Source organism: Mastigoproctus giganteus, chromosome 8 (genome assembly GCF_048544385.1).
Source record: "Mastigoproctus giganteus isolate SK-2022 chromosome 8, ASM4854438v1, whole genome shotgun sequence".
Lineage (NCBI taxonomy): Eukaryota > Metazoa > Arthropoda > Arachnida > Uropygi > Thelyphonidae > Mastigoproctus > Mastigoproctus giganteus.
In genome coordinates, this window is record NC_143582.1 from 5,806,005 (window position 1) to 5,821,934 (window position 15,930).

General features: G+C 37.9%; 1 protein-coding gene across 1 annotated transcript in view; it reads right to left on the reverse strand.

Annotated features, from left to right (window-relative positions):
* The window catches only part of LOC150081221 (protein still life, isoform SIF type 1-like), a 496,225-nt gene that overhangs the window by 443,478 nt on the left and 36,817 nt on the right, over positions 1-15,930 (reverse strand). The gene's annotated exons all lie outside the window — the stretch shown is intronic.

Genomic DNA, 15,930 nt, shown 5'->3' on the forward strand with positions numbered 1-15,930 from the left:
TTCTCCAGGATGATAAAAATAGTTTCTGAAGATTCTGTTGCAGGAGAATTTTGGAGAAGTCTGTCGATGTTTTCCTCGTGGAAATCGCATTCCCGCGAAATGGTACCCACACCAGAACTGCATCCTGTCTTTTGATGAAAATCAAAGAATTCGTTTCTTCCAATGTCTTCGAGCTCGAACAAACCTTGATGATTCCTCTAACAGAGCATAACCCATGAGCTACTGGTATAATTTACTGCCTTCTCTGTTAATTAATTATTTTTCGCACATTTTTCGGTTCGTCGTACCTTCCACGTTCATCGCTTCTCGTTATGCGGAATATTTTTATTTTTAGCTCTGATTTGACCCCTCCAGTGATTGTAACCACTGCCTGGATTTCAATCCCATCTCTAGGAGGGACATCCAACGTTTTTTTTTTATATATAATGATTGGAAGGATGGTCAGTCTGAAGTTAAGGTTTCAGGTCTGTCTCTTTTTCTCCTTTCTTTTCTCACTCATTCTCTAATCAGTCTCTCTTCCTCTCCACTGGAGGATTTAGAACATTCAGAGTTGGTATAATTTTGGAAGTTAAGAATTTAGTCTAAAAATGTGTAATTATACAGGTGGTCTGTGATTTATATCGGCAATGTGTTTCTCTGGACGTCCACGTATATCGAAACGACGTAAATCGGGCATGTTTTGTCTATGTTCAACTATATGCTATAAAAGGAAAATGCCTTCCGGGTGAATAAACGTTTATTATTTATGTTGCACATTAGCTATACCAAATTATTCATGTTTTAAGAATCCAAGGACAAAAATCTGAACAGAATTTTATTTCTTATTCTCTTGAGACATGTTCATTAAACGCAAAAAGTCGCTCAATCTCCGACTTGATTTACCGCTCCATTCCTTGTTTGTGGAATTCTTAATATTCTATCCCCTCCAGGACTCCCGAACTAATGGCTCGTCCTCACCATCTGTCTCGGTGATCACTTGTCGCATGGTCCACCAGAGATAATCGGCGTTGAATGTCGCTGTTATCCTCTGGTCTGTCCTCTTTGATGGTCAGATCATCAAAAACAAACAAGGTCCTGTTAGTGAGATTTTGTTTCTTGAAGTACTTCTTAATAAAGGGAAATAAGATGGAAGTTTTCATATTTAGAATTTAAAATTTTAAAAATTAAAAACGACGTTATATTGACACACCATAATTCGGAACAACGTAAATCGGAAATCTCCATGAAATAACAAACCTAGTACCTTCATAGATTTATAAGTTAAAGGTAATAAACGTTAATACCTTCATACCAATGTTTATTATCTTTTTGAACATAACGTTTTATTCATTATATTTATATCGTATTATATATACAGGGTTAGTCAAAATGTTGTTGCCAACTTTGACAGTTTATGTCAAATATACTGTATACATTTCTGCGACAAAACACTATCAAATGATAGCGTAAATATCCAAGTTGTGCTTACTGTAACAGAGATGGCGCATAAATCTGCGTTGTCTACGCCAGTTAACGCTGCATTCAAAATGGCGTCACCTTTTATCACCAAACAACAAATGTTTCATTGCAGCAATCATCCCTAACTAAATTTCACAGAAATATACCAACTCGAGACTCCATCATTAAGTGGTATAGGCAGTTCGTGGAGCGTGGATGCATCTACAAGGGCAAAAGCACAGGTCATCTCAGCACAGAGGAAGCGACTGTAGCACGTGTGTGGAAAGCATATCTCAGGAGTTTCTGCAAATCGACTAACAAGGCCAGTAGAAAGCTTGAGATGCCACAGTTTAGCATATTCTCAGAAGGCGACTCTCCATGCGTCCTTACAATATTCATTTGTTAGGACGCATGGAGACGTGGTAAAGTGAATCGACAACATTGGTATTGGGGAAGGGCGAGAATCTACATAAAACTGTGGAACATGAGCGGGACAGTCCAAAATAAACGTTTAATGTGCAATGTCCATGAAAATGATTTATGGGCACTTTTTCGCCGAAGACACTGTGAATGGCATTTCCTACCTTGACATGCTGATCGAGTGGTTTCTGCCGCAGCTGACACAAGCCGGAAACAACTTCATTTTGCAGTAGGATGGGGCTCTGCCACATTTCCATTAGGAGGTGCGAAAGTTTCTGAATAACAATTATCCCCGTGCTGGATTGGTCTAGCCTCCCGTGATGACGAACCTTTACTTCAATGGCTACCGAGATCACCAGACCTTACTCCTTTAAATTTTTATCTATGAGATTTTGTGAAAGAGTTGGTGTTTTTTCCCCCTTAACTGTCACTTTGCAAAAGTTGCGAGGATGTATCACTCAGGTGGACAACAATAGGTCTTTTCCACCTGGTGTGCTACCCACGAGGGCTAAAATGCTAGTAAAACTTATCAATGAAGACTCTTGTTTTACTTTAGCAGAAAATAATGGAGATTTTAAGAAAGATGTACACAAATCACAACAACGGGAAAATTAATCTTTTTGTTGACTCTAATTACAGCCTGTCATAACAACGGTTACACGCACGTGAAGAGGAAAATTGCTGGCCCTGTCCTCGCAATTCACGAAGACGTTGTAGAAGCTGTGATTCATGCTGTTTGGTATATAAAAACATTCTCAACGGGTTTTAAGCTAGAATTTAAAAAGATGCGAGTCAATAGCATTTCCCATTCAAACAGAAATGTTTTTTAAAAGCTACTATCTTACTCTTTCTAAGTAATTTTGCCAAATGAAATTACATCGATTACCTGTAGTGTACCAGAAATTCAAAATGATTTCTAATATAACTGATAAAGAATTTCTTTTGTGAAGATTTTTTCAATAAAATTAAACTTTATATTTATGAGAGTTTTAGCAATTTCGTTATCATAAGTAATCTATCAAGGAAAAGAAAATTGGGACTAGGTCATGGTTAAGAAATCTGAAGTCATTTAAATATTAATTGAAAATAAAAATTATACATATGCTACATGTACCCACGAAGTTTACATTCCTCACCCCGGTATACTCCGGATTCAACGATAAATTGAATCCGGGCCTATCCAAACAAGTGGCAGACTAGGCAGACTAGTGGCAGAAAGTCATTAGGGTTACCCGAGAAGACAGACTTATCCACCCACGTACTGTATATTATGTCTCTAAATTCGATTTTCCTGATCAGTTTGCTGGATAAAAAACTGGGATTCGAGAGAAAAAAGCTTACTATCTTCGCTTAAGATCAACTAATTACTCATGGTGTGAAAAACGCCCATAAAAGTTCTCGCGATTGATGAGATTCGAACCCAGACGTTTTCCAACTGTGATTTCTACATAGGTAGGAGAGGGGATGGTGATTACAACTTTCTACTCAAGAGAAGATCCACTCATGCGAATTATATTCATAAATTTTCAGCGCTGTCTGGTCGGTTTTCTTGTTTTGGTGGACAAAAAAACCAAAGTTCCTTGACAAAAAAATTTTTGCTCTCTACGTCTGAGACCGACTAACTCGGCAACAGAGCAAAACAAGCCCTAAAAGGGATTAACCCGGGCTTTATCCACACTGCATTTTATTTCCTCATCAAAATAATTTAAAATCGTTCTCTATGTTAAATTATTAAATCACTGTCATGTGGAAATTATTGTAAAAACTTCATGACTTCTATAATATAGCATAGCGTAAGCCTTCTGAAATATCACTACCTGAACTCGGTGAAAGTAGACATTACGTTAATAAAATTAACTGTTTATTTATAGTGACGTTTCAAGAATAATTTCATATTTTCTTCTTCAGAGAATTTTTATTTTCGACTGCAAACCTCTGAGAGCAGGAATATGCAGTTACTCGATAATCAAACTTTCCCTTGTACACAACACTTCTAACAATTCTGATAATTCACTTAAATCTGTATTTATTCCTGTACTGGACCATATATTGCTCTTCGAAAAGCCTTAAAGTTATATCACACGCTTCGGGATGAAATCACTATGAAAAGATAAATCAAGCTTATTTTTATCCGAATCTACTGCAAACATTTATTTCTTAGAATAAATAAAGTAGATACATTTCTCTACAAACTTCAAGACGAATTTTGTAAAATATATTGTTTACTTAATTTTATCCTCCAAAAAAGGGAGATATTTTTGACATTTTCCCTTAATAAACATGTGCATGTTACATTTTTCACAGAGTGTGAAAGCTGTAAAGTTTAACCTACTTTTCAAAGTCTTTAGGGTGATGTGCAAAATTCCAATCCTTCTTGTCGGAACTTTGTCAATATATATTTTGCAAGTTAAAAAACAAAATCTATAAATGACTTTGGAGACCGAAAAGGCAAAAAGTAGTAATGTCCTCAAATAGAATCCCAATGATCCACGACGCGCGTGACCTATTTTGATCTCATTGATTCAAACTAAAATTAGAGCTTAAAGAGAGTAAGGTAAACCATCCAAGTGTCTAATGGTAGTTTAATGGATCCGTGGAAGGCCATAAAAATATCTTTCTTCATCAAGCAAAAGACGTTTCATGGCTTCTATTCCTATTACTTTCATACCTAGGCGAGTAATAAGGGAAGCTTCATGGCAAGTCCTAAACTTTCTGTCGTTCTTGTAGTCTCTGTGATGGAGGGGCTTAATATCGTAACATTACACAGGTGAAGCTGTTGATTCGGCAATTATATGGATCTACAGACATTACAGAACAGTACCAAAAGAAATGGAAAGACAAATACTAAAAAGTAGAGTATTCTTCCTCAATAAAGGAAACATTATTGTTGATTGTAAATGAGACAGAAACATTAAAGTGTACTAGAAAATGGTGTAGTATTAATTAGCGTCAATGTTAATTGATTGAGAGTATTAGTTTTAAGATAACATAATGATTCAAGGAAGAAAATTTATTCTGTGTCTACCAAAAATAAAATAAAAATAAAATTCATGTTATTTCCCACCATCAAAAGTGAGTATACAGTTCCTCTTTGAATTTCAACAAACGTTTTGCCTCAGCCACCCTTGTAGGCTACTTATTCTATGATTCGACAACAGGTGAACTTGAATAACATTTAGTTTACGAATGCTCGCCCTAAGATTTAAAGTTGCACTCTCTGAGTCTTGTTTCATGCAGTGTGACAATATTGCTGATCCCCTCAGGACCCTAAGCGCTTCCATTATATCCGTTCTAAGATGTCTAGTTACTAAGCTCTGAAGATCCCATCTTTAAACCGTTTCTCTGGGGACAATGCTTGGCACTCTTCGCCAAGTAGTCGCTTTGCTTTGAATCTTCTCTAGAAGTTCTATAGCTTTCCTTAGATGCAGCCGCCAGAGCTTCCTGATAAATCATGGATTTATTGGCCATGTGTCTTTCTTCCACCTGTCTACATCACATGCTCAATATAATAATAATAATAAGATTCTTTATTAACATAAATTTTATACAATAGTGATTCCTTACACAGAAAGCCAGAGGAATCTTACAATTCGTTGTTTATACAAGTGATTTTGTTTTATAATAGAAAAAAAAATGAAATAAAATAATAATCATAACTAAATAATAATTAATAGATAAAAGCAAAGATGATAATCAAAATGTAAAAATGAAGTAGTAATTACAGAGAAAAAGGACTACAAGTTGAGCAGAAACTAAGATCGGCACTTACATAAATGTCCTTTACAAACAGCAAGATTGGACAAGATGCCATCGCGATATGCCTTGTCTATAGTCCACAGGTCAATGTCGATGTTGAACGAGTTGAGAGTATCCAGAGTCACATTTGGGAAGTGTCTCCTGAAATTCTGTAACCGCTGGAGCCTTGACCACAAGGAGAGGGGGGTACTACGAAGATGTCTGCCTGGCAAACGCCAACCAACCGTGTTCCAGATGGTGATGTGATCCTGCTTAGCACTGTGAACCATGGGCGTATATTGCAGGTTGCAGCAGAGAGTAGATTTAGACGTTGTGTAGATCTGGTGCGACCACAAATTGGCCCATTTCAGCACCCAGAATTCGAGGCCCCATAGTTTCCTGAGGCTGGTGGGTGGTGCCGCCGACCAAACTTCCACGGCATAGGAGAGTACACTACAGAAGTAAGTTGCAAGGTACTTCTTGTTTATTTGCTTATTGTGCGTTTTGCACAGATCAATTTTCATTTCCCAGAACGCTCTCAGGGCTTTGGAATACTGAGCTTGGATTTGTTTTTTATAGGTGAGGTTGGCATCAAGGATTACTCCTAGGAATTTGACACTGTCTGTGGGAGTCAGAACATTTCCTGCCAATTCCGGAAATAGAGAAGATGCAGTATCAGTAGAAGTGATCCGACTTGGCGTAAATAAATAAATAAATAAATTTTCTGTTTATACTTCGGCACGACAACCAAGTCAGTAGAGTTTACAATAAATCGTCAATACAAATATTCATCGTATTTAGTAGTCACGGGCTTGAACCCCGGTGCACTCAAGGAACGCGTGCTATGCACTCTCGCTCCTGACCACTGGGCTACGTCAGGCCTAAAGATGAGATAGTTTGACTTCTCTGGATTGACTGACAGGCCAAAAAATTTAGCATACTTACAGAATGTATTTAGGTAGCTGTTTACAGATTCAGAGGAGGTTTGTTTTTCTTGTGAATCACCAACATGGCCTTTGCATGGCAAGTAGCATACAATATCATCAGCACGATAGGAAAGCTGGAATTTGATCCATTAGTGGAACGAATATTGCTGCAAATAGCAAGGCTGAGAGAGAACCACCTTGTGGGATCCCTACTTCGATGCTTTTAGTGACTGTAATGCCATCGCCTTTGAAGTGAAGCATTCTCCTAGATAACAAATTATTGAGGATCTCGAGCATATTTCCGGATATCCCGTAGAATCTCTCAAGTAAGGCAAGAAGGGGTGTTATTTGGACTGAGTCGAAAGCAGATTTCATGTCCAGAAAAATGGTGTGAAGATCTTCGTTGTCATTCCAGGCGTGAAGTAATTTCTGCGATAAGGACTGTAGGCAGGTTACAGTCCTTATCGCAGTAGATCTATTAGACATGGCATAATGGGTATGTTCTGGCCTATGCGCAAAGATTGCGAGTGCTACATCATTATAGATGCACACTTCTAGAGGCATTTCAGGAAGGGAGAGGCAATTGATATTGGCCTGAAGTCAGCCGGTCTGGTGAACTTGAATAACATTTAGTTTACGAGTGCTCACCCTAACATTTAAAGTTGCACTCTCTGATTGTCTTTATGTACCTTAATCTGTCTTTCTCTTCCTCAATATCCTTTAATTCCTCTCCCTATATCTACACACCAATCGTAGTCTGTAGACAGGTAGAGAGGAATTAAAGAGGAAAGTTTCTTTTTACCCAAATGCATTTGATAGTGTTAAACTTTATCTGCCATTTTTTCAGACCACACTTGCAATCGGTCCAAGTCCTTCTAAAGCAGAATAGCACGGTTCTAATCGTTAACTGACCACTCAACGTTTAAATCTTCAGCATGCTTTGAAAACCTCCCCTATATTCTCTTATCAGTATCATTAATTATGAAAATAAGAAACCTTCTGTTTCCTCTCCTTAATACTTCTTTCCTCTCCTTAATAAGCCAATCCTTAATCTACCGATGGACCTTCGTGTATCAAAATCCTTGCTAAAATCAAAATATATCAATCAGAGTTGTTTCTTTCATCCAACCACTTTACAACCTCGCCATAGTAATCCACCAGACTTCTCTGAAAAATATTGAAAATTTTCTAAGATAAATAAAAGAAAGTTTTAAATCAATGTGCTTAGGAAAGACTTATTGGAAAATGATTGCCCTTGGAGTATCATCATCAGACATTACTGCCATAATGTTATAGGAGGAACAATTCACTCTTCAAGTTACCTAGACGTTAAATAGGCACCAACTTGTAATTTTGTTGGTGCACTAGCAAAAGTATGCGTTCTGCAGGAGGTTTTAGGAGCATCAGTGACTAAAGCCATATTGTTCCGTGTATATCGTCTGTAAACTGCGTGTCTTCTGTGGTCGATTTTCTGTTTGCTGGACGAAAAACCAGGTTCTGGGAGAAAAAACCAAGCTGCCCTCTCCTGAGACCGACTTACTCAGTCACATTGTGAAAAAGACCCATAAAAATTCCTCACATCATCGATGGGACTCGAATTCAGGTCTTTTCCACCCAATGTGGGGAGGATAGCGATTCTACCAACTGTGCTACAAACGAGCGTTCTGCAGGAGGGTCATCTCTTTGTCGACCTGTCATCTCAATGTGGTTTTTCAACTCTATACCCACTGCTCTGGAGCTGATAATAGCTAAAACCATTTTTCATCTTAGCCCCCAAAGCGTAAAACGAGGCCAAAATATTGTTAAAATTGTTAGACACTAATAAAATTTGTTGCGTAATAATTACTGTTTGCAGTTAAATATTTAATATATTTAAAAGTTTAACTTGCAGCTTTTTAATTCTTTAAATATTTATTAATAAAAGTTTTTTATTAATAAAATATAAATTAAACTGACTCCAAAGTAATCAGTTCAGAATTCGGCATATCAATTTTCTGTTTGCTGGATAAAAAACCCAAATTTCTGGGAGAAGAACCATGCTGTCCTCACCTGAGACCGACTAACTCGGCCACGTTTTGAAAAATACCCATAAAAATTCCTAACGTCATCGATGGAACCCGAATTCAGGTCTTTTCCAACCGATATGGGGAGGATCAACTGTACTACCCACCAGGGCATCCACGAGGGCAATAGGAAAGTAAGATTAAACATAATTGATCATAAGTATACAATTATAAAGTAAAATGGAGATATTTTATTTGGATTATCAATGCTAAATGTGGTGGACTTGATCGTTTGTCACAAAATTAATTTTTGTGATCTCAGTTCTTAAGCTGTTAAAATGAGATTCTTCTGGAAAGAGTGCAGTGATTCTGGCGATGACAAAAAGACCGACGGACTACGGTAGCGTAGAATGCTAAAAATGGAACGCTCATTAATAATCGCGTTGGCAGTTTGCCAGCCGCTGCCCTCCTCCGACGAGTGTCAGGGTTTGGTGATAACTATTTCGTAGACGGTGTTAAGAATCTATGAACCATAATCATGTACTGATCGGTAGCTGGAGTTCCATATTAAACAAGTGAGGGCAATTCTCGGTGGGTCGATTGTGGGGATAACATTTAATATTAGAGATTTTTACCACCCTAAATAGCTTCTAATTCCCCCTCGGTTTTAAGAAACCGGAAAAAAGAAAAGGTCTTTACATGTTATCGGAATAAATCTGGAATTTCTTATGTTTAATTCATGGTATTCATACTCCCCAGCCAACGATACTACTTGCTATTCTATTCAGCTCAAAACCGAATTTTTTATTCAGTCTGCGCTTTGCAGTTGCTTTTCCCGGAAACCCAAAAAATGTTATTGATTTATTTTTACCATGTCGGTAGCCCATTGGTTATGTTTAAAGTTGCTTTGTCAATTGATGAGAATAGGCTGGAACCAGAGGTGTAATTAGAGATGGGACAGATCTAATTCGGATTATTTAAATCTTGGATTATACGGAGTTTTAAAACAGAGAATGTATTCCTTAATTTATTTATTGAAATTAGTATAAAAAAAAAAAAACCATGAATGACATTCAATTCTATAGACAGAGGTAGATAAAGATCTGTATAACTTGCTGATCTCTTAGCCTGATCTGAGATCGGCCATCCCAAATTATAATTAATAATAAACAGCTTCCAATGGTCAGAGAACTAAAATATTTAGGTGTTGCGATTGATAATAAGCTGATAACTAGATGCTTTAAAGAATTGATAAATATTTGGCAAACAAGATGGGATTCTTTCGTTAAAGGTTAGGTTACCAGAACTTTTTTCCCCTGATGTTACTTTTATTTTAAATAATAAGAACCATAGATGGTTTTCTGAGATATTCATCCTAACAAGTCATGGTTCTATGAATGAGAAACTTTTTCAATTCAGATTGTCTGATCTCTAGTCGGTGTGATCTTCAAGAAAATTGGAAACATTCTTCTTAACTGTATACTTTATAGAGATATTAGATAAATATTAACTCACAACGTGGGAATATTATTCCAGGGCAGGAATCGAGATTTGTTCATGGTAGACAAACTTTGAATCCACACATTCAAGGTAGATTTTGGGAATCTCCAGAATATTCCTCGAACCATTCAGATAAACTTTTTGCGCGGTGGATAGTTGCATTATCGTCTTGAAAGAATTCATCGCAGTTCTGGTAAAATGAATCATTACACAGTAAAGTTGGTTCGATACGACAGAGAGATCTTCAATGGAGTTAATACAACTTTCTAACGGTATGAGCGGATGCAGTTCCTACCAACACAACACATCCTAGATTATGATACCAACTGCAGGTGATAGAGGGGTGTATTCAAGGCAGACTGAATGAATGGATTAACGACTAACTTGAGCCTCACACCACACCATCACCTTACTATTAGCGCAAAAAAGTGTAAATCAAGACTCGTCAGACCGCATGATCTTTTCATTCTTGGCGTTGGGCGGCACCGCTGCAGTCCAATCTTTCGATTTTGCCAAAGAAAGGCCCGAAGAAAGAATGCCACAGAAGTGGCATTCGGAAATGAGTCTTTCTTTGCTTAAATTTAATTTTTCAGTTGTTTGCTGCGCAATGGATCTTAAATTTTGACGCGCAATTCGCTTTAAATTCCTCTGGTCTCGTCCTTGGATTACCAACTTTGCCGCATTTCTTCCTTTGAAGTTCCATTCTCCTTTCGCCTTCCACTCATTTTATGCTTTTGAGATGGTTACTTTTAACACACCAATGATTTCCTCTGTTTTCTTAATTGTGGCTCCTGCAATAATACCTTTCTGAAAATCAGAAAGCTCATTTGTTTTCCCCATGACTGAAGGATCGACTAAGAAGCCCCAGGAAAGCATACAGTATTTATCTGTTAATAAAGAACTCGTGATCATACCATGTGACAACAGTTGCGTACTGCAGGTTTAATTATTTATTGACGCCAATTGAAAAAGGTTTCTGTTTTTTTTGGCCAGTGAGTGTACATGTGAAAACAACTAACTTATAACTCCTCATTCAATCAGTGGGAGTTTGTTTTATATATGTGTCTGAAATGCAGGGAGCCCTCTCATTTAACACATTAGTTGTAATCACCGTTCTGCCACAGCTGATAAAAAAACGCCTGAATTTGATTCTCGTCAATGAAGTGAGGAATTCTTATGGGCTGTATTCACTGTTGATCGGCCTCAATCGAGAGTTGCACGGTTTTTCATCCAATAAACAGCAACCCGACAGAAGAATACACTCAACTTACAGGCAGACAGAGTATATTGATGCCCCACAACCTTAGTTACTTTGGGCTTAACACACTCCTAAACGATGGGATTGCATTACGAACTTCGAAAAGAAGTTATGGTTATTAGTTGTTATAGAGTTTAGGTGCTTTTTTTTTGTTTCATGTAAGGTGATTAGGCGAATCAGCAACTTAGGCCATATTGCACGTATATTGTGGTCGATTTGCTGTTTGCTGGACGAAAAACCCGACTTTCTGGGAGAAAATAACATGCTACCCTCGCCTGAGACCGACTAACTCAACCACGTTGTGAAAAATACCCATAAAAATTCCTGGGTCATTGGCAGGATTCAAACTCAGGTCTTTTCCAGTCGGTATGGGGGACGGTGTTTATACCAACTTAGCTATCCACGAGGGCTCTGAAAAGTAGGGGACCCATATTAGACACCTGAGGGACTCCCCTTCTCCAGTACATCATATATAAAGGCTGTTGTTGTTTTTGTAGTAAGGTTTTAAGAGCATCAGCGACTAAGGTCATATTGCTCCGTGTATATAGTCTGAAAATTGTGGGTTCTGTTGTCGATTTTCTGTTTTCTGGAAGAAAACTCCAGGTTTCTGGGAGAAAAAACTATGATACCCTCGCATGAGAACTGAGCCATGTAATGATGGCTCAGTTCTCAGGCAGTTCTCTATCAGACAATGATGGCTCAGCCGATGTGGGGAGGATGACGATTCTACCAACCCAAGAGGACCGTATATAAAGGTGAAAGATACTGCGATGTACAGTATTCTGCTATAACTTACTAAAGTTCTACCAATACCATGCGTTCTTAATATACACTACTCGTTCTTCCAACTGCCACACCTTACGTGAGATCGACTAACGTTAGCCACGTTGTGAAAAGGCCCATAAAAATTCTTCCTGTCATCGACAGGATTCGAACTGGAGTCTTTTCCACCTGGTGTAGGAAGGACAGTGATAATACCAACTGTGCTACCCATGAGGGCGAAACATTAATTGGACAATATTAAACAGTTAGCAACCTTAGAAATAATAAATATATGTTGCCCATCGTGCAGACGCAGAAACGAGTTCTCAAAATTTTGTACATTTTATGGTGTACCGCAAGGTGATCTTCAAAGAACACCATTTAGGCTGCAATTTTCAGTTTATGGATGTCAACCTTCCTCTTTGGAACTTTGTCTTTAAATTATTTCAGACTTACCATTTACAAAATTTGGCTGTCCATCGCAAACACCATGCAGAATTAGTGGATGCTAACCAAAGCCAAAATTTTTTGGTTGGCATCCATCAATCTACGTAGTCTGGATCATACAAATTACAAATAAACATATATGAGAACGTGGCTGTCTATACAAGGAATCAACCTCAATCATTTGTGCGAAGAAGGCGATCAACAAAAAGAAATCCGCTTCTTTCCTATTGTAGGATTATTTTCGATTATTATTAATAGAATGGAACTTATCAGTTGACAGGTTAATAAATCTTTAGCGCAAGATTAATTACTACTAATGTACTAATGGATGTAATCGATGGTATAGATGGTATAGAATCCTCAGTTAGCTTTTCGATTATTTTAAGTGGTGAATATTTCTTCCTTCCTTTCAAATCCAATAGTGCAGATAGCAGTAAATGTGATGGCTGCAATATCTGGAGAATGCTGTTTTTCCCTAATTTTTTAAAAAAATGTATTTCTCCTAACGTTGTATCCTTCCCATTAGAACTTGGAAAAAATATTTTGATCAATTATCTTCCTTTCTCCCTTATCGAAGGCCTCTGTATTTTGCAATCTGTGTTTCAAGTCTCGTTTGCCGAGTGTTCAATTGAGAAGAGGAAATGTATCAGCAAAAATGCAGCCATGGACACAATCAGATTGGAAAGATGATAACAAACCGCCAAAAGCTTCGATCGATACCGCGGACGTGAGATGGTAACGAACGCAAGATGTTAATAGAGCACGCGAAAGCCATATACTGATTAGATTGAGGCAAAGCGCCACGGATTAAATAATTCGGGTCTTGGCTACCTGAAGGAGCTCAGCCACGAATTATGGCCATTGTGGGTAATATCGAAAACGTTCATGGCTGACAGGTCTTGATGACGTCATCTTAAATTGATTGCGTAGCGGGCCTCGTCGGTATTCTAGCCATGGATGAGATAGTCCAGACAAAAAAAAAAAAAAAAGAAAAGCAACCGGGTGCAAACGAAAAGAATGGCGAGGAAGGACATGTCGAGTTGCTTAGCACTCCACAGAACAACCCACGAGAAATAGAAGGTGGGATATTGTAAATGAGAATTATGAATAAAATGGAAAAATCGAATGAAAGATTGTGTCACCAGGCTTGCGTCCTTTCTTGAGTACAATTGCAGTTTGATCTTTATTTTAATTTTATGGATGTATCCAAATTTGATATAGAAAATAGAAAGAGAGAGAGAGAGTGAGAGAGAGATTAACTATTGCGCAGTTAATTGAATATAATTATATGGTAATCGAAACTCTCATCGATTGTACATCGAAGAGTATGTTAATTACCACGTAGATAAATCATAGACGTTTGATGGAAATTATAGTTCAACTACGTTCACAATAGTTATTTATGTAGTAGCCATGACTATTAGTCCTAAAGGAGTGGAAAATGATGCAAGGAAGCAAGCTTATTCAGCATCAGCCAAAAAACAAAACGAAAACTATCCACCTCATCTGTCTATCCTCTCCAATAATTCGTGTAATGCTTGCTTAAATTTATTGATTGAAACTATCCACTTCCACAACACCAGATGGGAGTTTGTTTCAACAATCATTTACTCCCTATCTGAAAGCAACTTTTCGAAGATCTATCTGGCAACCATTCATTAAGTTACTCAGTCCATTTAAAAAGCCTTCAATCAGGTCCCCTCGCAGGTGCCTAATTTCCAAGCAGTGCAATTTATAGACTTGAAATCTTTCTTGGTAAGAATGCCCATTTGTTCTCCTCGCTATACTCGTCGCTTTTCTTTTCACCGTTCCAACAGATCCATAACCCAAAATGAAGCTTCAGACTTGTATGCAGTATTCAAGATGTGGCTTTACCATTCCCTTATACTGCAGAACACGCAAAGCTCCTGTATATCATTGACAGAATCCCATGAGCTGTCCTAGCGACCTGTCTACACTGATCAGAAAACTCCCTGTTCCAATCTACCACACCCCTAGGTAATTTTCATTCTCTACTAGCTTGATTGTGGCATCACCCAATTGGTATGTTATTCTCGGATTATTGCTATCTAAATGTAATATTAAACTTCGGTTGCCACTTCTCAGCCTCTTTGCCTAATTTATCTAATTCTTGTCAGCATAGCATACTATGATTACTGTCATTGTCCACCCTGCCAATCATTGTATTATCAACATATGCTCCGGCAAGGCTATAATGGGTCAGAGGAGTTTAAACTGGCATCGAAACTTAAAGGACTCCACCAATAACAATCCATCAAGAGCAGCGGCCATGAATAAGTACCTCTCTTTGTTTCATATCACTAAACGATCCATTTATCCATAGCAGTAACTTGCCTCTAATGTCACATTGTGTGACATTAGAGGCAAGGCATGACATGTCAAAATTATTTTTTGCATCCAGTTCTCTTCGTAATGCGCTACAGTGTCAATCAGATTGGTCAGACAATATCACGTCTTAACAAATCCTGCATTACCCAAAGATTCCATTCACATCACCTTTGACCCCCTCCCTTTATTGACAATAGTAAGGTTATTATTGAGGTAATAATTCCATTCTTTACATTGGACTTTGATTGCTAAGGAACATAGGTTGCATCTCTTTACGGGATTTCTTCCGCCTAATTCCTCAAATTATGATGTCCTTTCATTCAGGAATCGAGACTGGAAGAACATGGCCACCTATGGAGTAGCCCCTCTTCGGATAACCATAACAGTCTCGGAATTAATGATACTAAAAGCTACATTTGCTTAAGAAAAGGTTATTTCAGAATCAAGAAAATTTTTTGTCACAATCATTTTGATTGGGATTCGGCTAGCTTTGCAGCCGAATCCACATTCAAAATATCTCGAAAATTTAATGTGATGGATGAGCTTGTATCTTCTCGCGGACCCACAGAATTCAGTTTGTCTGTGGTGTCGATGGGTTATAATTCAACCACTCTTGGAGTTATGAGGCCGGAAACTGATGATTAGCTCTGCTATGAGGTGAAATACACTGCTCGACAAAATTAACAGAACAAGTATTGGAGGCAAAATGGCATTGGAGGCAAATTGTTGCTATGGATAAAGGGATAGTTGAGGGGGAGAAGACAGAAAGTGGTAATCAATGGACACTGCTCATCGTGGACTAATGTTATTAGTGGAGTCCCTCAGGGTTCAGTGTTGGGTCCATTATTGTTTTCTCTATTTATAAATGATATTGATTATGGTATATCAAACTTAATGTCCAACTTTTCAGACGATACTAAGGTTGGCAGGGTTGTTAAGGACACTACTGACAGTATGCTGCTGCAACAGGATCTGGAAAGGTTGAGCAGATCGGCTGAGAGATGGCAAATGACGTTTAACATTGACAAATGTAAAGTACTACATATGGGAAACAGTAACCCCAGAGCAACCTGTCAACTCTGTGGTACAACAC